General features: G+C 40.8%; 2 protein-coding genes across 28 annotated transcripts in view; one reads left to right on the top strand and one right to left on the bottom strand.

The window, feature by feature from the left end:
- LOC114668373 (gastrula zinc finger protein XlCGF26.1-like) overlaps positions 1-26676 on the bottom strand; it is a 217051-nt gene that overhangs the window by 28502 nt on the left and 161873 nt on the right. Inside the window, exon 1 of one of the 17 annotated variants that reach the window (XM_028824452.2) lies at positions 8329-8486. The exons of the other annotated variants lie outside the window; for them this stretch is intronic. The gene's annotated coding sequence lies outside the window, so the exon portion shown is untranslated. Of the gene's footprint in view, positions 1-8328; positions 8487-26676 lie in introns of those variants that run through there. 17 annotated transcript variants of the gene reach the window in all.
- LOC114668330 (zinc finger protein 883-like) overlaps positions 1-26676 on the top strand; it is a 774734-nt gene that overhangs the window by 604312 nt on the left and 143746 nt on the right. The gene's annotated exons all lie outside the window — the stretch shown is intronic.

Genomic DNA, 26676 nt, shown 5'->3' with positions numbered 1-26676 from the left:
TGAAAAACTATTTGCCCCCTTCCTGATTTCTTATTCTTTTGCATGTTTGTCACACAAAATGTTTCTGATCATCAAACACATTTAACCATTAGTCAAATATAACACAAGTAAACACAAAATGCAGTTTTTAAATGATGGTGTTTATTATTTAGGGAGAAAAAAAATCCAAACCTACATGGCCCTGTGTGAAAAAGTAATTGCCCCCTTGTTAAAAAATAACCTAACTGTGGTGTATCACACCTGAGTTCAATTTCCGTAGCCACCCCCAGGCCTGATTACTGCCACACCTGTTTCAATCAAGAAATCACTTAAATAGGAGCTGCCTGACACAGAGAAGTAGACCAAAAGCACCTCAAAAGCTAGACATCATGCCAAGATCCAAAGAAATTCAGGAACAAATGAGAACAGAAGTAATTGAGATCTATCAGTCTGGTAAAGGTTATAAAGCCATTTCTAAAGCTTTGGGACTCCAGCGAACCACAGTGAGAGCCATTATCCACAAATGGCAAAAACATGGAACAGTGGTGAACCTTCCCAGGAGTGGCCGGCCGACCAAAATTACCCCAAGAGCGCAGAGACGACTCATCCGAGAGGTCACAAAAGACCCCAGGACAACGTCTAAAGAACTGCAGGCCTCACTTGCCTCAATTAAGGTCAGTGTTCACGACTCCACCATAAGAAAGAGACTGGGCAAAAATGGCCTGCATGGCAGATTTCCAAGACGCAAACCACTGTTAAGCAAAAAGAACATTAGGGCTCGTCTCAAATTTGCTAAGAAACATCTCAATGATTGCCAAGACTTTTGGGAAAATACCTTGTGGACTGATGAGTCAAAAGTTGAACTTTTTGGAAGGCAAATGTCCCGTTACATCTGGCGTAAAAGGAACACAGCATTTCAGAAAAAGAACATCATACCAACAGTAAAATATGGTGGTGGTAGTGTGATGGTCTGGGGTTGTTTTGCTGCTTCAGGACCTGGAAGGCTTGCTGTGATAGATGGAACCATGAATTCTACTGTCTACCAAAAAAATCCTGAAGGAGAATGTCCGGCCATCTGTTCGTCAACTCAAGCTGAAGCGATCTTGGGTGCTGCAACAGGACAATGACCCAAAACACACCAGCAAATCCACCTCTGAATGGCTGAAGAAAAACAAAATGAAGACTTTGGAGTGGCCTAGTCAAAGTCCTGACCTGAATCCAATTGAGATGCTATGGCATGACCTTAAAAAGGCGGTTCATGCTAGAAAACCCTCAAATAAAGCTGAATTACAACAATTTTGCAAAGATGAGTGGGCCAAAATTCCTCCAGAGTGCTGTAAAAGACTCATTGCAAGTTATCGCAAACGCTTGATTGCAGTTATTGCTGCTAAGGGTGGCCCAACCAGTTATTAGGTTCAGGGGGCAATTACTTTTTCACACAGGGCCATGTAGGTTTGGATTTTTTTTTTCCCTAAATAATAAAAAACACCATTTACAAACTGCATTTTGTGTTTACTTGTGTTATATTTGACTAATGGTTAAATGTGTTTGATGATCAGAAACATTTTGTGTGACAAACATGCAAAAGAATAAGAAATCAGGAAGGGTGCAAATAGTTTTTCACACCACTGTATATGCTGGGACCCAAATATTTCAATGGCCTTGTCAAGATTACTATCTAATTTATTAAGTTTTTTGTAAAAAATTGGTTGTAAATTCTTCAATTAATGTAGGATTCTCATAAAGGACCCCAACAATTATCAGCTTTCAAAGCACATTGATTTTACCCCTCTCTCTTTTTTTTTCTCCTTTTTCCAACCATTGTCTTCTTGATCTCACAAAGCCCCCTTTTGCCTGGTAAACATTTAAGTTATTAGCTTCTCTGTATCCAACTTCATACATATATACATACACACACACGCACTTTTTTTGAGATTTAAAGAAACTTTTTTTTTTTTTAACTAAGCTATGTTTCAGACAGGTCCACTACCACTCATAAGTTTTAGAACACTTCAGTTTTTCTTCAAATTTAATCAGTTGAAATCAATAAATGGCCTAATATGGTAAAAAAAGGTAAGCAGTAAACGGTCAGAGGTTTACATTTAAAGTTTAGGTTAACAACAACTGAAAAAGGGAATTTCAGGGAAAACTAATAGGTTACAACCTACAGATGTTCTGCAGCAATTCAAGTAAATGAAGCCTTGAACGTTGAAGCAAACAATTTGCAAAGGTGTCCCAACTTGTGTTGATTACTTACAAACCCTCTGTGTGTCTTAACACTAGAATTACCAGAGTCAATGAAAAAACTCGTAGATCCGGCCCACCTTAAAACTGTTCTCACCTCTCTTTTGTCTTCTAAATATGCCGATTAAGATGAGCAGCAAAAAGCCGACTATTCCATCCCCCACCATCGCAAAATGTTCACTAAGTTTTCCCAGCTCATGCCTTGTTTGATTATCTGGGAGTGACTGAACTGGAGTTTTAGAGTGGAAATAATAGATTGTTATTTGGAACACATGCAGTTCATGTGTGTTCCGTTTCTACAGTAATCTGTGTAAACACATTGTTAAAACAGAAACTTTTTCATATTTTAGTAATAAATGTTACAAAATGTAGGCATAAACTATAGAATGTGTGAAGCCTGACGGCCAAACATCCAATAAACACTTTCACAAAAGGTTAAAGGATGTAACAACACCGTCCGTGGCGTAACACTGAGATTTGCTGACTTGGAGCACAGCAACCCTGCAGTGCTATAGAGACACGAGTTTGATTCCCAGCTTTGGAGAAAGTGTTCTTTTTTTTTCCTCAAACGGACATAAAATTTATAAATTGGTATGCACTGTAAATCGTTAAATTTAAAATGTCGATCGCGGTTATTTTTGTTGATTAATTCATGCTTTTTACTTAGTGTCAGATCAGGAGCTTGTTCAGCTTATTCAGCTTCTGATCTGACTCAAACAGCGCCAGTATAACATCACACCCAACCTGACGCTGTTCGTTTTCAAATACTATTGCATTACTTTGACGATGTTTTCTGATTGGTACTATTCGCGTCATAAAATGATTTCTTCAAAACGTCACATATATTTGTCCCTTTCTTTTTTTAAAATGTGTGTTGTAGCATGCAGCAACTGGCCACCTGCATGTTTTTGCGCACACTGAATAAGACAGCGCTATATGCAATCATCAGATTCAAATGTTAACAGCTAACAGTTATATAGCACGGAATGGAAATCAACAGTTCTTAGCATTGCACCACGCAAGCTGTCATATCAACTGCCTACTGTAACTTGCTTTCTTTTTTCTTCGGTTATAGTCTTAAATAAAAGTGCACTTGTTTTGTTATACTTTTACATCAACATATGTTCCTGTGTTTGAGCGACATAGGCATGCTCAAAAAATACACGTGTAATGCCACGAAAAGTGCATGCAGACACTTCAGTTCGCAATCATTGGTAAGACAATGCAGTCACAAGTACACTGCAGAGCTATAGCGCGTCTTTATGTGAAAACAGCACTGTCAGGTGGGGGTGGGTTGGTGGTAGGGAAGGATCCTGAATGCGACAGAGAATGAAAAGTGAATTAAAAAAAAAAAAAAACAAAGCTAACCTTTGCAAATATCATAAATTACACCGGCTGTTACAGACTGAAATCAAATGTATCTTTTTATTCTAAAACAGTAAAAATAAGAACACTTCACAAAAGGGAGTCATGCAGGATCGAACTCGTGACCTTCTGATTGCCAGTCAGCAACTGATACTGTTGCACCACGGCGGCAGTCATAGTAAATGAATGTCAATATCGCACACTAAGGCGGCTTTTTTTGGCGGCGGCTTTTTTTTTTGGTACCTTTTTGTGAAAGTGTTTCTTTGATATTTGGACTTCAGGCTTCATACATTATATAGTTTATGCTTACATTTTGTCATTTGTTACTAGAATATAAAAATCGTTTCTGTTTAAAAATGTGTTTACACAGATTACTGCAGAAACGCAACACACATGAAATGCGTGTGTTCCAAAAAAGATTTATTATTTCCACTCTAAAACTCCACTTCACTCCCAGATAATCAATCAAGACATGAGCTGGGAGAAGTTCGTGTACGTTCTAAGTCGGTGGGGGGGATGGAATAGCCGGCTGCTTGCAGCATGTCTTTATCAGTACATTTAGATGACAAAAGATGCTGGCGGAGAGGTGAGAACGGTTTTAAGAAGCAATTTAAGGTGGGCCGGATCTATGTGTTTTTTCGTAGGCTCTGGTAATTCTAGTTTTAAAGCAGAGTTGGACCAGACTGTTTTACTACACCCCCTGAAGTACCACTTGGACAATATTCCAGTGATAATGGCAGGAAAATGGCAATTAACAAATCAAATGAGGCAGGGCATCATTTCCATTAGATGTGTAGGCCTTTCATTTAGAGAAGTGTATAATGGTATATGACTCTATTCCAGATGCTTTTTCCTCTTTCCATAAAGTTGACCACATCACTGTGAATAATATATATATATATTAGTTTATTATCTGTAAATGGACTTAACATATCAGACAAGATAACTGTATATTGCACTAATCATAACACTGACCCACCAGTGACATTTCAATGGCCAACTTAACAAAGCAAATGGTGTTGACTCCATCTGTACCTTATTAAAAACAAAATGAGAGAATTCCTGCCTAAAATATGTCACTAATACTAACCAGTTAATAAAACACTATGCAACAAGTCCCTTGACGTAAGAGATGCTTGCATGTTTGGTAAAGGGGCTGAAAATTCTATCCTACAGGTTTATTTTTAACCAAAATAGAAATGTAACCAATTGAATCATAAATATTGTAAGTCACCTTAAATAAAGGTAAATGATTTTAGGAGAAGTCCATTATTGAGCATGAATAGTCATAGTAAGTTCCCTTTTCAAAGCTTCTATATACAATTACAGGTTGATAATTCATCCATTAACTCAGTCAATAACTCTGTAACTACAATACAAGATTTAGTGTGTATATATATATATATATATATGTATATTTAAATTTGGTACACTGTATTAATCCCCGAGGCGATATTGTCTTTTTGCATGACCATTATCTGACAGAGTGCGGGGTCGGCCATTGTACAGCAAGAGATCCTGAAGAAATTTTCAGGTTAAGGGCCTTGCTCAAGGGTCCTTCTGGCAGTAAAGAGATTTGAACTGGCATCCTACCAAATACTAGCACATGTAAGAGATGGATACCATCATTTGCAGAATACAGTTGGTATGAACCAATCTATTATGAAAAAAACTCAACTACACTCATAGGTTTGTAATCTCAACAAAAACAAACCATTAACTAAATCAACTGCTCCGTTAAGTTAAGAATTCTTAATCTAATTTTGGTATTCAATTTTCGATGTGAAACTTTTTCCGGTTTTATCCTGTGTATTAAAAACTAAGAACCATAGGCCTTATATTGGTTACATCAATTGTCACGCTATGTATTATTGGCATGTGTAGACTGGTGTTTTTTTTTTTTAAAAAAGGAAACAATCCTACAATACATGTCTCGCACAAATACTCATTTAGTTGGAAGAATTCAAATACAGTATTTCAATTGTCAGCACTTTCTTCTTAACCTGTGTTACATGAGCTTCAAATTTGTGGTGAACGTGGTCTGCTGGATTTTTTTTAGCTTTTAATTTGTAATTCACAACACACTTTCTGTGCTTCCGTTGAGAATTCATACAGACTTATTAATATTAATTATGTGGAGTTTTGATTGAAGTTTGATTCAACTTGTATTTTTCATAAAACTTGTAAACTTGATTATAACAACTCTGATAAGATGGTGGTTCAAGCTTTATTATAACATTTGAAACAAATTCTTAGGAACAGAAATAACCAATGATATTGGCCTGTGTTACGATTTGAGCATCCCCAGTCCTGAACTAAGATGGTATGGGGTAGCGCAGCCCTAATAAAAATATGGTGTGGGTCTCTGCATTTAATAAGGTAAAAAATAATCACAGTACTATTAAACAGTGAGAGGACAAGATGTCATTATATGAACATCTGAGCTCAAACTATGGTGGGCTCTTCATCCTCTGGACTGTCGGGCAATTGAAAGAACTTTGCAGGCAGGCATTTTGTCATATCAGTAGATGTAAATAAAGAAGAGCGGGTCTTCAATTTAGGGAATATATAGTGGTTACAAATTAACAAGAGTTGAGAAAGCACATTTAAAGATCAAAAGATTATAAAAAATGAGGGATAGCAGTAGGATTACGGCACACGAGGAACAGTTTTTAATAAGACAAACATCTAATCTTTATTTTGGAAGGCCGTCTCAACCACAGGTTTCCAACTTTTAATAAATTTATAAAACATGAAGAGAATTGAGATGGTTAATACAGTAGAAAGAACACTGCAAGTGTAAAAAAACAAATACAACAGTGGCAGGTATCAGGGGGAGCTAAAAAAATCTCAGCTCACTAATTTAAAACATTAAAGAAGTTTTACAAATCACACAGGTAGAGATCCTTTTGAAAAATTTAAGGCTTGTACTTCTTTAAACCAATACACTACTACAATGGCTGCTCACTTACTACTAATTGGGGGTTTACTGTCAAAGTAGTGGCTTCTGATGTCTACCGTGAGTAATCAAGCATTTGAGAGGACTTCACAGTAATAAAAACTATTATTTCTGAAAATGTCCTCCTCAAATTCAAAGACAACTAAATATATATGTAATCCCAGTGAAGATGTGTAGTAAAATACTCAGAGAACCAGCATCATTGTGCACTTTTACTAATTCACATAATCTTTTCCTGTCCTCTTTATTGAATTATTTTCTAATATACTGCTATTTACTTCTATCCACAGCTATAACATCATTTTTGACCTCACAGTATGAAGACTCAAGGAGTGTCGTGTATAATGGGCATCACACGTGTGAGTACAGAGCTTAGAAATAAAACTGTCTGGAAAAAAAATGCTTAATAATAATGGTGGACAGCAACTAAATAGTGCAAGTCTTAACGAATATTTGCAAATCTTACTTCAAAGTCTATGAAACAGAACTTTATTGAGGTTTCCAACAACACAAATCCAGGATTAAGTTAATCAGATCCATCATGGAAGTAAATGTTGCACGCAAACACACAAAACCTAAAGAAAAAAAACATTTAAAAATAGTAATAAACTCCTACTAAATAACTTCTCCCAGTATTGAGACCTTGCGTGCCTCACTCATCGTTAGTGGTCCATTGTCTGGAGATCTGTGCTCCTCATTGACCAATGTACCATGGGTAAGCCCATGGGGAGGGGCCAGACAAAGAACAACCAATTACTGACCCTCATGGAGATTTTAATTAAATCAAGCAGAGCATTGCTAAGAAAAGGGATGCCAGGCCAGGCTGTGGTGTTCACTTAAGAGTTCCTAGTGCCACAAAAAGTTGACCCACACACCCTGGCCGAGCTCAGTGTGATAAAACTACATGTAGTGAGCAAACGCCATATGAGTTTTACCATCCACCTCATCTCTATATCTAGTACAAAGCACACAGAAACTGATGTCATTGAGATATAGGAAGAAAACCAGAGCAGCTGTGCAGGGTAGGAACCGACTACGGGCCATCGTAGGGTACAACTGCATACGTATTGTGGAATAATAAAAATTTGAATCAATATATTAAATAATAGTTGAAAAAAGAATCTTGGGCTGAGGGCCTTTTGACCTAGTCAAAGGGAGGGGAAGAAGATTTTGTGACTACACCTTAGTGCAACAGATATATTTGTACTTAGATAAACAAGTCTAAAACGCCTTGATGATTACTATCTATGTGCGTTTGGGTGGATGGAAAATATGTTATGCAAATCAGCTGATTGCTAAGAAAATGTAAGTATAAGAGTTCTTTGTGTTAACCATATGAATGTATTAAGATTGTTAAGGTATGTGATGTGGGAAAGTTAAGGGTTATTAAGCATTAGAGCCTAGGTGTAGAAAATAGCTAAAAGAAGAACAGCATATCTCAAAAATAAAGGGAAGTAGGCCTAACCACAAAGATTACCAGTAACTGGGAAGTAGGCCTAACCACAAAGATTACCAGTAACTGTATTTCGGGCGAACTTTATATGCAAAGAAGTAATCTTTAAAATGCATGCTTCAAGGGAGAAGTCTTATCGCTCAATAATAATCAGAAATACTTGCGTAAACTTTAAGCTAGAAGTGATGATTTTATCTAAGTCATGTGTCTGTTGCTCAGGGTGTTGGCATGACAGCCAACTTATAAAAGTCTGTAAGAAAAGAGGAAGGGGAGATTCAGCAGGCCCTAAGCACTGAGCTGACAGGCTCTGAGGAGTCTCTGTACTCACCAAGAATCATAAAGAATAAAGGGGTTTGTTGATTCAACAAACTGTGTCTATCTTCTGCTGTCTTCTCTCTTTGAACCCGCATCCACAGTATCCACCACCATAGTAAGTCAGATTAGGTTTGCCAGCCCACTAAACCTGGGAATCTTTAGAAATAAGGATGAAAATAAATAAATAAATAAATAAATAAATAAATAGGGGACACATGTAAAATGCATACAGACCATAAAATTAATTTTGCTGGAACTGTAAGGCAGTAACACCAACCACAAATCTCTATGAACCTCCCAATATTCATCAACATGCATTACTGGTTTTGGATTTTAGCACCAAAACATAGACTTTTTCACATACAGTATGACTCAGGCTAAAAGAGAAACAAAACAACATCCATATAATTGTTCATCCATGCAATGCATCTAAATATATGAAGACTACATTGAATTAAGCAGGTTTCAGAATGCTAAGCCGTTTATATAAATACACACATACTGGTTATGGACGCCCGTCTTCAACATATATGAACATTAAATTTAAACTTCTCCAGGCGGGTTACCCGAGGAATACCGGCACGACAGCGCTACACTTTCTCTCCCTCTATACATTTGTTTCGTTCTTGGTTTCGCATGCACTTCGACTTTTCTCCACGGTCGCGGACTCCAGTTTGTTTCAGTTCGTGTTTGTCTTTCTCTGATCATAAGTGTAAAGCCCGACTGACTCCTCGCTGCTTTCTGAAATGCCGACTGATCACGAACACCGCGGAATAATAAAAGAGAAAGAAAAGTAAAAATTAAAGCGCTGTGTGTGTTAGTGAAATTGACGTGATAGAAACACAAACGGCATGCTTACCTCTACTTAGTTACTTTGACTGGAGCAGATGGAAACTCACGCATTCGTAAACTGACCACGTGCCCAAACCACGAAAACTTACCCTCAGTCAAAGTACTCCAAAAACGTCATCAAGGGCGACGAAAACTTTCGCGTCTGACAGATCGGGTAGCGACAAGCGACAGCCACGACGTTTTTGGAGTACTTTGACCCGTGACGTCACCAAAAGCGGCAGATACGGAAGTCTGCGCCCTTTTCGCTTGTATGCTGCAAACCGAAGCAGTCTGTCGAGTAGGTCGACTTTGAAAAGTATCACATCGCACACAGGGTGAAGGTAAATGATATGAGTTTGGGGCCGTCATGTTATGAGTGTGGATTTTTCATTTGCTCCAGAAGGAGTTAGTTTTGGAAGAAAATCAGTACCGAGTGACGGAGGGTAAGTATTCGTGGTTTGGGCACGTGGTCAGTTTACTAATACGTGAGTGTCCATCCGCTTCAGTCAAAGTAACTAAGTAGAGGTAAGCAGACCGTTTGTGTCTATCACGTCAATTTCACTAACACACACAGCGCTTTAATTTTACTTTTCTTTCTCTTTTATCATTCCGCGGTGTTCGTGATCGGTCGGCATTTCAGAAAGCAGTGAGGAGTCAATCGGGCTTTACACTTATGATCAGAAAAAGACAAACACGAACTGAAACAAACTGGAGTCCACGACCGTGGAGAAAAGTGCATGCGAAACCAAGAACGAAAAAAAATGCATAGAGGGAGAGAACGTGTAGCGCTGTGGTGTCGGTATTCCTCAGGTAACCCGCCTGGAGAAGTCTTCATTTAATGTTCATATCTGTTGAAGACGGGCGTCCATAATCAGTATGTGTGTATTTATGTACACGGCTTAGCATTCTGAAACCTGCTTAATTCAATGTAGTCTTCATATATTTACAAGCATTGTATGGATGAACAATTCTATGGATGTTGTTTTGTTTCTCTTTTAGCTTGTGTCATATGTGAAAAAGGCTATGTTTTGGTGCTAAAATCCAAAACCAGTAATGCATGTTGATGAATATTGGTAGGTTCATAGAGATTTGTGGTTGGTGTTACTGCCTTACAGTTCCAGCAAAATTAATTTTATGGTCTGTATGCATTTTCCATGTGTCCCCTATTTATTTATTGTTTTTCATCCTTATTTCTAAATATTCCCAGGTTTAGTGGGCTGGTAAACCTAACCTGACTTACTATGATGGTGGATACGCATGCAGTTGTACCCAACGATGGCCCGTAGTCGGTTCCTACTCTGCACAGCTACTCTGGTTTTCTTCCCATAACTCAATGGCATCAGTTTCTGTGTGCTTTATACTAGATATACAGTGGGGCAAAAAAGTATTTAGTCAGCCACCAATTGTGCAAGTTCTCCCACTTAAAAAGACGAGAGAGGCCTGTAATTTTCATCATAGGTATACCTCAACTATGAGAGACAAAATGAGGAAAAAAAAAAAATCCAGAAAATCACATTGTCTGATTTTTGAAGAATTTATTTGCAAATTATGGTGGAAAAAAACTATTTGGTCAATAACAAAAGTTCATCTCAATAATTTATTATATACCCTTTGTTGACAATGACAGAGGTCAAACGTTTTCTGTAAGTCTTCACAAGGTTTTCACACGCTGTTGCTGGTATTTTGGCCCATTCCTCCATGCAGATCTCCTCTAGAGCAGTGATGTTTTGGGGCTGTCGCTGGGCAACACGGACTTTCAACTCCCTCCAAAGATTTTCAATGGGGTTGAGATCTGGAGACTGGCTAGGCCACTCCAGGACCTTGAAATGCTTCTTACGAAGCCACTCCTTTGTTACCCGGGCGGTGTGTTTGGGATCATTGTCATGCTGAAAGACCCAGCCACGTTTCATCTTCAATGCCCTTGCTGATGGAAGGAGGTTTTCACTCAAAATCTGACGATACATGGCCCCATTCATTCTTTCCTTTACACGGATCAGTCGTCCTGGTCCCTTTGCAGAAAAACAGCCCGAAAGCATGATGTTTCCACCCCATGCTTTACAGTAGGTATGGTGTTCTTTGGATGCCACTCAGCATTCTTTCTCCTCCAAACATGATGAGTAGAGTTTTTTTCATTTGACCATATGACATTCTCCCAATCCTCTTCTGGATCATCCAAATGCTCTCTAGCAAACTTCAGACGGGCCTGCACATGTACTGGCTTAAGCAGGGGGACACGTCTGGCACTGCAGGATTTGAGTCCCTGGCAGCATAGTGTGTTACTGATGGTAGCCTTTGTTACTTTGGTCCCAGCTCTCTGCAGGTCATTCACTAGGTCCCCACGTGTGGTTCTGGGATTTTTGCTCACAGTCCTTGTGATCAGTTTGACCACACGGGGTGAGATCTTGCGTGGAGCCCCAGATCGAGAGAGATTATCAGTGGTCTTGTATGTCTTCCATTGTCTAATAATTGCTTCCACAGTTGATTTCTTCACACCAAGCTGCTTACCTATTGCAGATTCAGTCTTCCCAGCCTGGTGCAGGTCTACAATTTTGTTTCTGGTGTCCTTTGACAGCTCTTTGGTCTTGGCCATAGTGGAGTTTGGAGTGTGACTGTTTGAGGTTGTGGACAGGTGTCTTTTATATTGATAACGAGTTCAAACAGGTGCCATTAATATAGGTAACGAGTGGAGGACAGAGGAGCCTCTTACAGAAGAAGTTACACGTCTGTGAGAGCCAGAAATCTTGCTTGTTTGTAGGTGACCAAATACTTATTTTCCACCATAATTTGCAAATAAATTCTTTAAAAATCAGACAATGGGATTTTCTGTTTTTTTTTCCTCATTTTGTCTCTCATAGTTGAGGTATACCTATGATGAAAATTACAGGTGTCTCTCATCTTTTTAAGTGGGAGAACTTGCACAATTGGTGGCTGACTAAATACTTTTTTGCCCCACTGTAGACATGAGGTGGATGGTAAAACTCATATGGTGGCTGCTCACTACATGTAGTTTTATCACAGTGAGCTCGGCCAGGGTGTGTGGGTCACCTTTTTTGTGCTGCTAGGAACTCTTAAGTGAACACCACAGACTGACCTGGCATCCCTTTTCTCAGCAAGGCTCTGCTTGATTTAATTGAAGTCTTCATGAGGGTCAGTAATTGGTTATTTGTCTGGCCCCTCCCCATGGGGGTTACCCATTGTATATTGGTCAATGAGGAGCAAAGATTTCCAGACAATGGAGCACTAAGGATGATTGAGGCACTCAAGGTCTCAATACTGGGAGAAGTTGCGTAGTAGGAGTTTATTACTGTTTTTAAATGTTTTTTTTTTTTCTTTATGGTATTGTGTGTTTGCGTGCAACATTTACTCCCGTATGATGGATCTGATAAACTTAATACTGGATTTGTGTTGTTGGAAATATCAATAAAGTTCTGTTTCAGAGACTTTGATGTAAGATCTGCAAACATTCGTTCAGTCTTGCACTATTTAGTTGCTGTCCACCATTATTATTATTAAGCATTTTTTCCAGACAGTTTTATTTCTAAGTTCTCTACTCACATGTGTGATGCCTATTATACATGACACTCCTTAAGTCTTCAAACTGTGTGGTCAAAATCGATGTTATACCTGTGGACAGAAGTCGATTGTATTAGAAAAGAATTCAATAAAGAGGGCAGGAAAAGATTATGTGAATTAATAAAAGTTTAAAATGATGCTGGTTCACTGAGTATTTTACTACATGATTTGTAAAACTTCTTTAATGTTTTAAATTAGTGAGCTGAGATTTTTTTAGCTCCCCCTGATACCTGCCACTGTTGTATTTGTTTTTTTACACTTGCAGTGTTCTTTCTACTGTATTGACCAGCTCAATTCTCTTCATGTTTTATACATTTAGTAAAAGTTGGAAACCTGTGGTTGACACGGCCTTCCAAAATAAAGATTAGATGTTTGTCTTATTAAAAACTGTTCCTCGTGTGCCGTAATCCTACTGCTCTCACTCATTTTTTGTAATCTTTTCATCTTTAAATGTGCTTTCGCAGCTCTTGTTAATTTGTAGCCAATATGTAGTTCTTAAATAGAAGACCCGCTCTTCTGTATTTACATCTACTGATATGACTAAATGCCTGCATGCAAAGTCCTTTCAATTGCCCGACAGTTCAGAGGACGAAGAGGACACCATAGTTTGAGCTCAGATGTTCATATAATGACATATTGTCCTCTCACTGTTTTATAGTACTGTGATTATTTTTTACCTTATTAAATGTAGAGCCGCAACACCATATTTTTATTAGGGCTGCGCTACCCCATACCAGCTTAGTTCAGGACTGCTCAAATCGTAACACAGGCCAATATCACTGGTTATTTCTGTTCCTAAGAATTTGTTTGAAATGTTATAATAAAGCTTGAACCACCATCTTATCAGAGTTGTTATAGTCAGGTTTACAAGTTTTAGGAAAAATGCAAGTTGAATCGAACTTCAATGAAATCTCCACATAATTAATATTAATAAGTCTGTATGAATTCTCAAAGGAAGCATAGAAAATGTGTTGTGAATTACAAATTAAAAAGCTAACAAAAATCCAGCAGACCATGTTCACCACAAATTGAAGCTCATGTAACACAGGTTAAGGAGAAAGTGCTGACAATTGAAATACTGTATTTGAATTCTTCCAACTAAATGAGTATTTGTGCGAAACTTGTAGTGTAGAATTGTTTCCTTTTTATTTAAAAAAAAAAAAGTCTACACATGCCAATAATATATAACATGACAATTGATATAACCAATATAAGGCCTATGGTTCTTAGTTTTTAATACACAGGATAAAACTGGAAAAAGTTGCACATCGAAAATTGAATACCAAACTTAGATTACGTTAAGAGTTGGTCTCGTTCGTTGTGGGAGATGGACGTCCGAAGCTCAGCTCTGTTAGCAGCGGTGTTCTTATTTTCCCGAGGTATCCTGTATTTATCCAACCCGAGGGTTCAATTACAGTATATGCAAGCATATATAAACATGGCTGGCAAGAAAGGGGGTCAGAAAGAAATGGAAAAGAAACCTAAAGTTACATCCAAGCCTAGACAGGCTATTTCAAGTTCAAGGTACGGCCTATCAGAATAATGATGTTAAAATACTCTCCAAAGTCTTAGCTAGATGGATGGAGAAAGTGCTGCCTTCAGTAATATCACAAGATCAAACTGAATTTATTAAAGGCCGACATTTAGCGTCCAATCTTTGACGCCTGTTTAATGTAATATACTCACCCGCAAAGTCAAACATCCCAGAGATTTTATTATCCTTGGATGCAGAAAAGCATTTGATATGATTGAATAGAACTACCTTTTGAACACTGTGAAAGGGTGCGTCCCGGACACAGACAGGCGGACACCGATTTAGCCATCACCACATGTTTATTCTACAACTCACTATTATGTACAAAGTCCTTAAGTGCACCACACCAAATCCCCCACAGTCTCTTCACAATCCTGGCTCCTTTCAGCCTTCTCTCTCTCTTCCACACAACACACAGGGCCTCTCCTCGCCCCCTCTGCATCGGCTTTGCCCTCCTCCTACCCGACTCCAGCCTTGATTGCAGGGCGGCGGCTCCTTAAATAGGTAGCTGGGTGCGGCTCGCAATCAGCCACCTGCCACATGACTCCCCCGCTAGCTGAGACCTCCTGGGACCAGTGAACCATTCCGGGAGGATGGGAACCCCTCGGTGGCAAGCCGACACACTGTAGCCTAGGGCCCGATCCTGTCAACACAAAAGAAAAACAAGGGCGGAGGCGTTGCCCTGATGCAGCCCCTCGGCTCGTCCTCAGCTGGGCCAACGCTCTCGGCCCCGATCGGCGCCCCGATGCTCCCTTTCTCGGTTTCCCAGCCCGAGCAGTCCGTGCTCCCCGCCACGGAATCACCAGTGGGATCACGCTCTGTTTCCACCTCTCCAGCTGCGGGATTCTCCTCTGCCTCCGCAGAGGACGGCCCTTTGCAGGACACGCGCACCCAGCAGCATGTCCTCGCTTATCGGAGGAACTGGCTTCCCCAAGCCGCTTCCTCCGTTTACTTTGTGACGCCACAGCGGTTCGGATCTGCCCATTGTAAGAGGGCAGACCCAGCTTCGCTGGCGTCCGGAGCTTAACGGGCTCGGTCTCCCTTACCTTCCCCGCTGTGCCTCTCCGTCCAGGAGCTCCTGCAGTGCGGCAATCCTCTTCTGCCTGCGGCTCTCGATCCGACGCCACTGCCATCCCTCCTGAGTCCAGCGTCTCCGCCCGGAGGGCACATCGCTCGGCCGGTGGCGACAGCACAAGGCGCAGCTGTTTTTGCAGCTCCTGTAAAATCGCTGCCAAGGAGAGAGAAGCAGCCGGCGGTGGGCGTACCTTAGGAGTAGTTCCACTTACCGACTGCTCTCTATGGGCCCTTCCCTGCGGCCCACTCGGGTTTCTTTGGAGCACGGGACGGACATTCCCTGCTCTCGCCTCCGACCAATCACTGGCGAGAGAACAGGACACGCTGTCCAACCCCGTGCCTGTTAGGAGGAGGGACTTCTGGTCGGCCATCTCGCTCCCCTCTCTCACTGGAGAGCGATTCTCCGGGCAGCTCCGCTGCTGCTGCGGCTTCCCCAGCTGCAGCCTCTCCTTCTCGGCAGCCTGCTTCTTGGCCATTGTGTCGGTGAGCCGCCCCTGAAACAAAGTCCCACCACGGACCTCCACTGGTCCACGATACCGCGTTTCCCTGCGGGGTTGGGTGCACGCCGCCCCTGCGGCACGTGGGTGAGCTTGCCTGCTGTGCCGGGCCTTTCACAAACTTTTCCATGAATGCAGGTCCCCACCTTGACCCAGGTGGAGCATCCTGCCGACTACGCCACTGTGAAAGGGTGCGTCCCGGACACAGGTGGACACCGATTTAGCCATCACCACACGTTTATTCTACAACTCACTATTATGTACAAAGTCCTTAAGTGCACCACACCAAATCCCCACCAGTCTCTTCACAATCCTGGCTCCTTTCAGCCTTCTCTCTCTCTTCCACACAACACACAGGGCCTCTCCTCGCACCCTCTGCATCGGCTTTGCCTTCCTCCTACCCGACTCCAGCCTTGATTGCAGGGCAGCTGCTCCTTAAATCGGTAGCTGGGTGCGGCTCGCAATCAGCCACCTGCCACACTACATTGGAGAAATTTGGGTTTGGCCCGAACATTTGTGCATTGATTAAACTACTGTTTACCAATCCAGAAGCTTCAGTTTGTATTAACAACATTAATTCATACTACTTTAAACTAGAACGTGGTACAAGACAAGGATGCCCCTTGTCGCCACTAGTTTTTGCAATCGCCATTGAGCCACTGGCAGTTCACTTTCGAAATGCTTATGAGGTAAAGGGGATTATCAGAGAAGGACTTGAATAGAAAATTTCTTTATATGCAGATGATATGGTACTGTATATATCAGACCCACAAAATACTGTGCCTACAGTCCTAACAGCACTAACAGAATTCCAAAAGATTTCTGGTCTCAGAATTAATTTTATTAAAAGTGTGCTCTTTCCAGTGAATTCTCAAGCACACAATATTAGATTGGACACCTTCCCTTTTATCATCGCAGATCAGTTCAAATATCTAGGGGTAAACATCACAAGTAAACACAAAGCTCTTTATCAACAAAATTTTGCTGTCTGTATGGAAAAAATCAAGCAAGACTTACTTGCATAGATGGTCAACCCTTCATTTCACTTTAGCTGGAAGAATTAACATTGTTAAGATGAATATCCTCCCTAAGCTTCTATTTTTATTTCAAAATATTCCAATATTCATCAATGAATTGTTCTTTAAGAAATTAGATTCAACCGTAACTACATTTATTTTGAATTCAAAACATCCACATATCCAAAGAGTGACCCTACAAAGGCAGAAGGTGGCATGGCTGTACCTAACTTTCAGTTTTACTACTGGGCAGCAAATGTACAAGCTATAAAAACCTGGACATTGACAGAAATAGATGAACATATGCAGTCTTGGTCTGCAATTGAAATAGAATCCTGCAGTTTATCTTTATATTCCTTGGTTTGCGTCCCAAGAAATGCAAGTTATCGCTAATATACTAATAACCCAATAGTGCTTCACTCACTCAGAATATGGAACCAGTGTAGGTTTTAAGATGGAGAATCTTTTGTCGGTGGCACCTCTGTACGGGAACCACCTTTTTCAACCATCGTAAACAAATACAGTTTTTAATGTCTGGAAAACCATTGGGATTAAATCACTTAGAGATCTGTATATAGACAAGGTCTTTGCATCCTATAAACAATTACATTCTAAATTTAACGTTCCAGCAACACATTTCTTTCACTATCTTCAAATTAGAAACTTTGTTAAACAGAACCTGCCTAATTTCCCTCATCTCCCACCTCCCTCTATGCTGGAAAAATATTGATCAGTTTCAAGGAACCATTTTACAGTCCCTCCCTTTCAAAGATCCAAGAGGACAATGGGAAAATGATCTCTCCTTCAACATATCAGAAAAGGAGTGGAAGGTAGCAATGCAGAGAATTCACTCGAGCTCCATATGTGCAAAGCATAAAATTAGTAAAAGTAAAAGTTATATATCAAACACATCTGTCTCGCTTAAAATTGTCCAAAATGTTTTCAGGGCAAGATCCAACCTGCGAATGCTGCAGTCAAGTTCCAGCCTCACTGGGTCACATGTTTTGGGCCTGCACCAAATTAACATCATTGTGGACCAAGATTTTTAAATACCTTTCAGACAGCCTTGGAGTCACAATCCCTCCTAATCCACTAACAGCTGTGTTTGGTGTTCTTCCAGATGGGCTTAAAGTAGAGAAGGACAAACAAACTGTGATTGCCTTTACTACACTATTGGCACTTAGGATTCTTCCAGTTGAGCAAGATAAGTCTAACTCTCCTCTTTTAAGTCAATGGGTTACTGATGTTATATATTATTTGAAATTGGAAAAAATAAAATTCTCACATAGAGGATCTGGGCAGAAATGTCTCCAATCCTGGGAGTATCTAATCAATGACATTTTAGAATAAGCTTTTAAAGCACTGAGGAAGCAGATTCTCTCCCTATTCTTTTTTTTTTGTTTTCTCCATTTATCTATATTCACTTATTAATTTATCTATTTGCTTATTTTTACTAGGTTTATGTTTTATTCTGCTGGCCATGTTTCTCAGGGATGGGGGTTGATTTGTTTTCAATCCTATTCTTGTAAAATTGATGTATTTGTATGGAATGTTGTGTGATTTCAATAAAATCAATAAAAAATGAAATAAAAAGTATTCTTAACGGAGCAGTTGATTTAGTTAATGGTTTGTTTTTGTTGAGATTACAAACCTATGAGTGTAGTTGAGTTAATTTAATAATAGACTGGTTCATACCAACTGTATTCTGCAAATGATTATATCCATCTCTTATATGTGCTAGTATTTGGTAGGATGGTGACTCAAATCTCTTTATTGCCAGAAGAACCCTAGAGCATAGCCCTTAACCTGAAAATTTCTTCAGGGGCTCTTGCTGTACAATGGCTGACCCCGCACTCTGTCCCATAAAGGTCATGTTAAAAGACAGTGTCGCCTCGGGGATTAATACAGTGTACCAAATTTTAAAAAAAATATATATAGTATATCTTTTATATTGTCATTAGAGTTAATTACTGAGTTAATGGATGTATTATCAACATGTAATTGTATATAGCAGCTTTGAAAAGGGAACTTAATACGATTATTTAATTCATGCTCAATAATGGACTTCTCCAAAAATAGCGGTCAAATGCTCAACTACAGTGCATCTGAAAAGTATTTACAGCACATCACTTTTTCCACATTTTGTTATGTTACAGCCTTATTCCAAAATGGATTAAATTCATTTTTTTCCTCAGAATTCTACACACAACACCCCATAATGACAACGTGAAAAAAGTTTACTTGAGGTTTTCGCAAATTTATTAAAAATAAAAAAACTGAGAAATCCTATGTCCATAAGTATTCACAGCCTTTGCTCAATACTTTGTCGATGCACCTTTGGCAGCAATTCCAGCCTCAAGTCTTTTTGAATATGATGCCACAAGCTTGGCACACCTATCCTTGGCCAGTTTCGCCCATTCCTCTTTACAGCACCTCTCAAGCTCCATCAGGTTGGATGGGAAGCGTCAGTGCACAGCCATTTTAAGATCTCTTCAGAGATGTTCAATCGGATTCAAGTCTGGGCTCTGGCTGGGCCACTCAAGGTCATTCACAGAGTTGTCCTGAAGCCACTCCTTTGATATCTTGGCTGTGTGCTTAGGGTCGTTGTCCTGCTGAAAGATGAACCGTCGCCCCAGTCTGAGGTCAAGAGCGCTCTGGAGCAGGTTTTCATCCAGGATGTCTCTGTACATTGCTGCAGTCATCTTTCCCTTTATCCTGACTAGTGTCCCAGTTTCTGCCACTGAAAAACATCCCCACAGCATGATGGTGCCACCACTATGCTTCACTGTAGGGATGGTATTGGCCTGGTGATGAGCGGTGCCTGGTTTCCTCCAAACGTGACGCCTGGCATTCACACCAAAGAGTTCAATCTTTGTCTCATCAGACCAGAGAATTTTCTTTCTCATGGTCTGAGAGTCCTTCAGGTGCCTTTTGGCAAACTCCAGGAGGGCTGCCATGTGCCTTTTAATAAGGAGTGGCTTCCGTCTGGCCACTCTACCATACAGGCCTGATTGGTGGATTACTGCAGAGATGGTTGTCCTTCTGGAAGGTTCTCCTCTCTCCACTGAGGACTTCTGGAGCTCTGACAGAGTGACCATCGTGTTCTTGGTCACCTCCCTGACTAAGACCCTTCTCCCCCGATCGCTCAGTTTAGATGGCCGGCCAGCTCTAGGAAGAGTCCTGGTGGTTTCGAACTTCTTCCAATTACGGATAATGGAGGCCACTGTGCTCATTGGGACTCCAATTAAGCTGCAGAAACATCTCAAGGATGATCAGGGGAAACAGGATGCACCTGAGCTCAATTTTGAGCTTCATGGCAAAGGCTGTGAATACTTAATGTACATGTGCTTTCTCAATTTTTTTATTTTTAATAAATTTGCAAAAATCTCAAGTAAACTTTTTTCACTTTGTCATTATGGGGTGTTGTGTGTAGAATTCTGAGGAAAAAATGAATTTAATCCATTTTGCAATAAGGCTGTAACATAACAAAATGTGAAAAAAGTGATGCGCTGTGAATACTTTCCGGATGCACTGTACATTTACCGCTATTTATTTGGCTGATGCCTTTATTCAAGGTGACTTATAATATTTATGATACAATTGGTTACATTTCTTTTTGGTTAAAAATAAACCTGTAAGATAGAATGTTCAGCCCCTTTACTGAACATACAGGCATCTTTTATGTCAAGGGACTTGTTGCATAGTGTTTTATTAACTGGTTAGTATTAGTGACATATTTTTAGGCAGGAATTCTCTCATTTTGTTTTTAATAAGGTAACAATGGAGTCAACACCATTTGCTTTGTTAAGTTGGCCAATGAAATGTCACTGGTGGGTCAGTGTTATGATTTAATTAGTGCAATATACAGTTATCTTGTCTGATATGTTCATTTATAGATAATTGTGTGATTTTATATATATATATACATATATATATATATATATATATATATATATATATATATACACACACTGTATATATTATTCACAGTGATGTGGTCAACTTTATGGTAAGAAGAAAAAGCATCTGGGATAGAGTCATATACCATTATACACTTCTCTAAATGAAAGGCCTACACATCTAATGGAAATGATGCCCTGCCTCATTTGATTTGGTAATGCCATTTTCTTGCCATTATCACTGGAATATTGTCCAAGTTGTACTTCAGAGAGTGTAGTAACACAGTCTGGTCCAACTCTGCTTTAATGCAGACAGGGTTTGTAAGTAATCAACATAAGTTGGGACACCTGTGCAAATTGTTTGCTTCAACGTTCAAGGCTTCATTTACTTGAATTACTGCAGAACATCTGTACGTTGTAACCTATTAGTTTTCCATGAAATTCCCTTTTTCAGTTGTTGCTAACCTAAACTTTAAATGTAAACCTCTGACAGTTTAATGCTTACCTTTTCACCATATTAGGTCATTAATTGCATTTCAGCTGATTAAATTTCAAGAAAAACTGAGGTGTTCTAAAACTTATGACTGGTAGTGGTCCTGTCTGAAGCATAGCTTAATTAAAAAAAAAAAAAGATTCTGTAAATCTCAAAAAAAGTGTGTGTTTTTTATATATATATATATATATATATATATATATATATACAGTAATCCCTCCTCCATGGCGGGGGTTGCATTCCATAGCCACCCGTGAAATAAGAAAATCCGCGAAGTAGAAACCATATGTTTATATGGTTATTTTTATATTGTCATGCTTGGGTCACAGATTTGCACAGAAACACAGGAGGTTGTAGAGAGACAGGAACGTTATTCAAACACTGCAAACAAACATTTGTCTCTTTTTCAAAAGTTTAAACTGTGCTCCATGACAAGACAGAGATGACAGTTCCGTCTCACAATTAAAAGAATGCAAACATATCTTCCTCTTCAAAGGAGTGCGCGTCAGGAGCAGTGACTGTCAGAGAGATAGAGAAAAGCAAACAAATCAATTGGGCTGTTTGGCTTTTAAGTATGCGAAGCACCGCGGCACAAAGCTGTTGAAGTTGGCAGCTCACACCCCCTCCATCAGGAGCAGAGAAAGAGAGAGAGAGAGAGATAAAGAGAGACAGAGTTTGTTTTTCAATCAAAAATCAATACGTGCCCTTCGAGCTTTTAAGTATGCGAAGCACCCTGCAGCATGTCGCTTCAGGAAGCAGCTGCACAGAAGGTAGCAACGTGAAGATAATCTTTCAGCATTTTTAGGCGAGCGTCCGTATCGTCTAGGTGTGCGAACAGCCCCCCTGCTCAATCCCCCTACGTCAGGATCAGAGAAAGTCAGTGCAAGAGAGAGAGAAAAGTAAGTTGGGTAGCTTCTCAGCCATCTGCCAATAGCATCCCTTGTATGAAATCAACTGGGCAAACCAACTGAGGAAGCATGTACCAGAAATTAAAAGACCCATTGTCCGCAGAAATCCGCGAACCAGCAAAAAATCTGCGATATACATTTAAATATGCTTACATATAAAATCCGTGATGGAGTGAAGCCGCGAAAGGCGAAGCGCGATATAGCGAGGGATTACTGTATCTATACTAATAAAAGGCAAAGCCCTCACTGACTGACTGACTCACTCATCACTAATTCTCCAACTTCCCGTGTAGGTGGAAGGCTGAAATTTGGCAGGCTGATTCCTTACAGCTTACTTACAAAAGTTAGGCAGGTTTCATTTCGAAATTCAACGCGTAATGGTCATAACTGGAACCTCTTTTTTCACAATATACTGTAATGGACGGCAGCTCGATGGCCGTGGGAGGAGGAGTTGAGTGTCACGTCATCACGCCTACCATGTAATCACGTGAAAAGACTGTGAACGCAGTAGGGACAAATGAAGGAGGAGCCGCAAACAGCGAAGAACAAAAAATTCATTAAACAATTGAGAAGGGAGCGAGTGAAGCATACAAGCATGTTCATAAGGGAAACAAAGCACGGTGTAAAACGTAAGTTTAAATTAAGTTTATAGAAACGCTCCCGCGGTGGATTGCAATAACGTGAAAAGACTGTGAATGCAGTAGGGACAAATGAAGGAGGAGCCGCAAACAGCGAAGAACATAAAATTCATTAAACAATTGAGAAGGGAGCGAGTGAAGCATACAAGCATGTTCAAAGGGAAACAAAGCACGGTGTAAAACGTAAGTTTAAATTAAGTTTATAGAAACGCTCCCGCTGCGGATTGCAATAACATATTCGCGAGATAAAAGTTTAATGAGAAGACACGAGGTATAAATGAACCACACGCCGTAGCGCAACGTTAGGGGCAACAGTTTCAACCATTCTATGATCTGCTTCTCGCAACTGAAAGACGGCACATGGCGGATGTTAGCCCACTTACTGACCGCAACGTTAGGGGCTTCAACTCTGGTGCTGACGATATTCGATTCTCGAGAGGGGATGCAGTGAGTGTGTATGCCTGATGAGCCCAGAATTAAGGAGAAACACGTGTCGCATACTCTTTGCATTATTTGAAAGTAAACTATTAAAACCATTCTATGATCAGCTTCTGGGAACAGAAAGAGGGAACGTGGTGAATGTAAGGCGACTTCCTGATCAACCACAAGCGTAACCTGGCAGGTAACCATCCATACAGTCAGATTGTGATTCAGAAAACGAATGCCATGAATTTAATTACCACGATCTACATACTGTCAAATAAACGAAACACACGCCGTAGCGGGACAGCTGTGAAAAGCGAGGTTAACAAAAAAACAGATCCTTAACAAATTGTTATTGGTATATTTTCGATCCGTTTAAAAAGGTTTTATTTTCTTCTTAAAAAATTAAAAGCAGTACTTCGCCGCAACGAAGCGCGAGAATTTGGCTATATATATCTGCTTCTCACAATTAAAAGAGGGCACGTGGCAGATTTTAGACGACTTCATGACCAAACATAAGTGTTACCTGCCAGGTAGGGTTACCACTTTTAATACAATAAAATAAGGGACGCATACTGCAGCGGGTGCCACATCCCAGTGCCAACAGTTTGCAGACTCTGCTTAAAAGACCCGCCCTCCTCACTGGACAGTTAAAAAGACCAATCAAACTAACGATGACATCAAGTATTACCCAATCAAAAGTAGGAAAGGAGGCATCTTCATAAAATGCGTGTGGGATGATTTGCATGAGACGCTGCTTTAAAAAAAATGATAAAAAAAATACGGGACAAATCCCGTCCCGTATTGATTCAAAACGGGAGGCGCAATTTCATTCTCAAATACGGGACGATTCCGTATTTTAAAGGACAGGTGGCAACCCTACAGTGCCAGGTAACCACCCATACAATCAGATTGTGATTCAGACTAGGAATGCAATGAATGTAATTACCCCGATCTACATACAAGGCGAAAGTCTTGCAACATTCAAAGATGATGGGTTGGGATAAGTACACCATAGAACATAAAAGAGCTTATGAAGCCTTGAACCGAAAAAAGCAAGATCTCGGAGATCGTAAAAAAAAAAAAATAGGTAATGTCGTTTTACTCGCTGTACATTTTAGTCAAACATTACCAGTTATTTCACGAGGGAGACCAGCAGATGAACTCAACGCGAGTTTAAAATCCATGCTTCTCCCACGCTCGGTTATATGTCGCGTGTTCTCGGGTAGGTACACCAAAAAATGTATACATTTAAGCATGTAATGGGCAAACATAAAATGAGGTATACCTGAAGGCACTGCAGTAGTACTTAATGTAACTTTACTTCTTAAATGTTAATGTTTTACTGTTTAATAATTTGTACGCTTCTTATATGTTGTTCAAATTCTTTTATCAAAATACCAGTGACAGCGCAATGCACGATAACATGGAGTGAATACACGATACGCATCCGCCCACGGCCGCCCTGGTGTGCGCAGATAGGAGTTGATTCTACAATAAAATAAAATAAAGATAAAAACCCAGGATTGTTTCCTGCCTTGTGCCCTGTGTTGGCTGGGATTGGCTCCAGCAGACCCCCGTGACCCTGTGTTCGGATTCAGCGGGTTGGAAAATGGATGGATGGATGGATTTTACTGTTTAATAATTTATATTTATATGAAATGTGCTTCTTATATATTACTTCATATTCTCATATGATAATGATGTTAATGTTGTTTATATTGATTTCTATGTTATTGAAACTGCATGTATGTGTGTATATGTATGTATGTGTATATATATATATATATATATATATATATGTGTGTATATATATATATATATATATATATATATATATGTGTGTATATATATATATATATATATATATATATATACTAGCAAAATACCCGCGCTTCGCAGCGGACAAGTAGTGTGTTAAAGAGGTTATGAAAAAGTAAAGGAAACATTTTAAAAATAATGTAACATGATTGTCAATGTAATTGTGTTGTCATTGTTATGAGTGTTGCTGTCATATATATATACATATACACATACACATATATTATATATACACATACAAATCTCCTTGAGAGGGGCTGGACTCTGTACCACTCTGGAGTTGCCCCCGGTGAGAGGCGCCGAGCAGGTGTGGGTATACTTATTGCCCCCCAACTTGGAGCCTGTACATTGGGGTTTACCCCGGTGGACGAGAGGGTAGCCTCCCTTCGCCTTCGGGTGGGGGGACGGGTCCTAACTGTTGTTTGTGCGTATGCACCGAACAGCAGTTCGGAGTACCCACCCTTTTTGGAGTCCCTGGAGGGGGTGCTAGAGGGCATACCTTCTGGGGACTCCCTCATTCTGCTGGGAGACTTCAATGCTCACGTGGGCAATGACAGTGAGACCTGGAAGGGTGTGATTGGGAGGAATGGCCCCCCTGATCTGAACCCGAGCGGTGTTTTGTTATTGGACTTCTGTGCTCGTCACGGATTGTCCATAACGAACACCATGTTCAAGCATAGGGGTGTTCATATGTGCACTTGGCACCAGGACACCCTAGGCCTCAGTTCGATGATCGACTTTGTGGTCGTGTCGTCGGACTTGCGGCCACATGTCTTGGACACTCGGGTGAAGAGAGGGGCGGAGCTGTCAACTGATCACCACCTGGTGGTGAGTTGGCTTCGATGGTGGGGGAGGATGCCGGTCAGGCGTGGTAGGCCCAAACGTGTTGTGAGGGTCTGCTGGGAACGTCTGGCAGAGCCCCCTGTCAGAAGTAGCTTCAACTCCCACCTCCGGCAGAACTTCGACCACATCCCGAGGGAGGTGGGGGACATTGAGTCCGAATGGGCCATGTTCCGTGCCTCTATTGTTGAGGCAGCTGACCGGAGCTGTGGCCGTAAGGTGGTCGGTGCCTGTCGTGGCGGCAATCCCCGAACCCGCTGGTGGACACCGGCGGTGAAGGATGCCGTCAAGCTGAAGAAGGAGTCCTACAGGACCCTTTTGTCCTGTGGGACCCCGGAGGCAGCTGATAGGTACCGGCAGGCCAAGCGGAATGCGGCTTTGGTGGTTGCTGAGGCAAAAACTCGGGCGTGGGAGGAGTTTGGGGAGGCCATGGAGAATGACTTTCGGACGGCTTCGAGGAGATTCTGGTCCACCATCCGGCGTCTCAGGAAGGGGAAGCAGTGCAGTGTCAACACTGTATATGGTGGGGATGGTGCGCTGCTGACCTCGACTCGGGACGTTGTGGGTCGGTGGGGGGAATACTTCGAAGACCTCCTCAATCCCATTAACATGCCTTCCAATGAGGAAGCAGAGCCTGGGGACTCAGAGGTGGGCTCCCCCATCTCTGGGACTGAGGTCACCGAGGTGGTCAAAAAACTCCTTGGTGGCAGGGCCCCGGGGGTGGATGAGATACGCCCGGAGTTCCTCAAGGCTCTGGATGTTGTAGGACTGTCTTGGCTGACACGCCTCTGCAACATCGCATGCACATCAGGGA

This window comes from Erpetoichthys calabaricus, chromosome 1 (genome assembly GCF_900747795.2).
Source record: "Erpetoichthys calabaricus chromosome 1, fErpCal1.3, whole genome shotgun sequence".
NCBI classification, from domain to species: Eukaryota; Metazoa; Chordata; class Cladistia; order Polypteriformes; family Polypteridae; genus Erpetoichthys; species Erpetoichthys calabaricus.
Note: the sequence above shows the minus strand (reverse complement) of the source record. Positions and strands in the feature narration are given on the sequence as shown.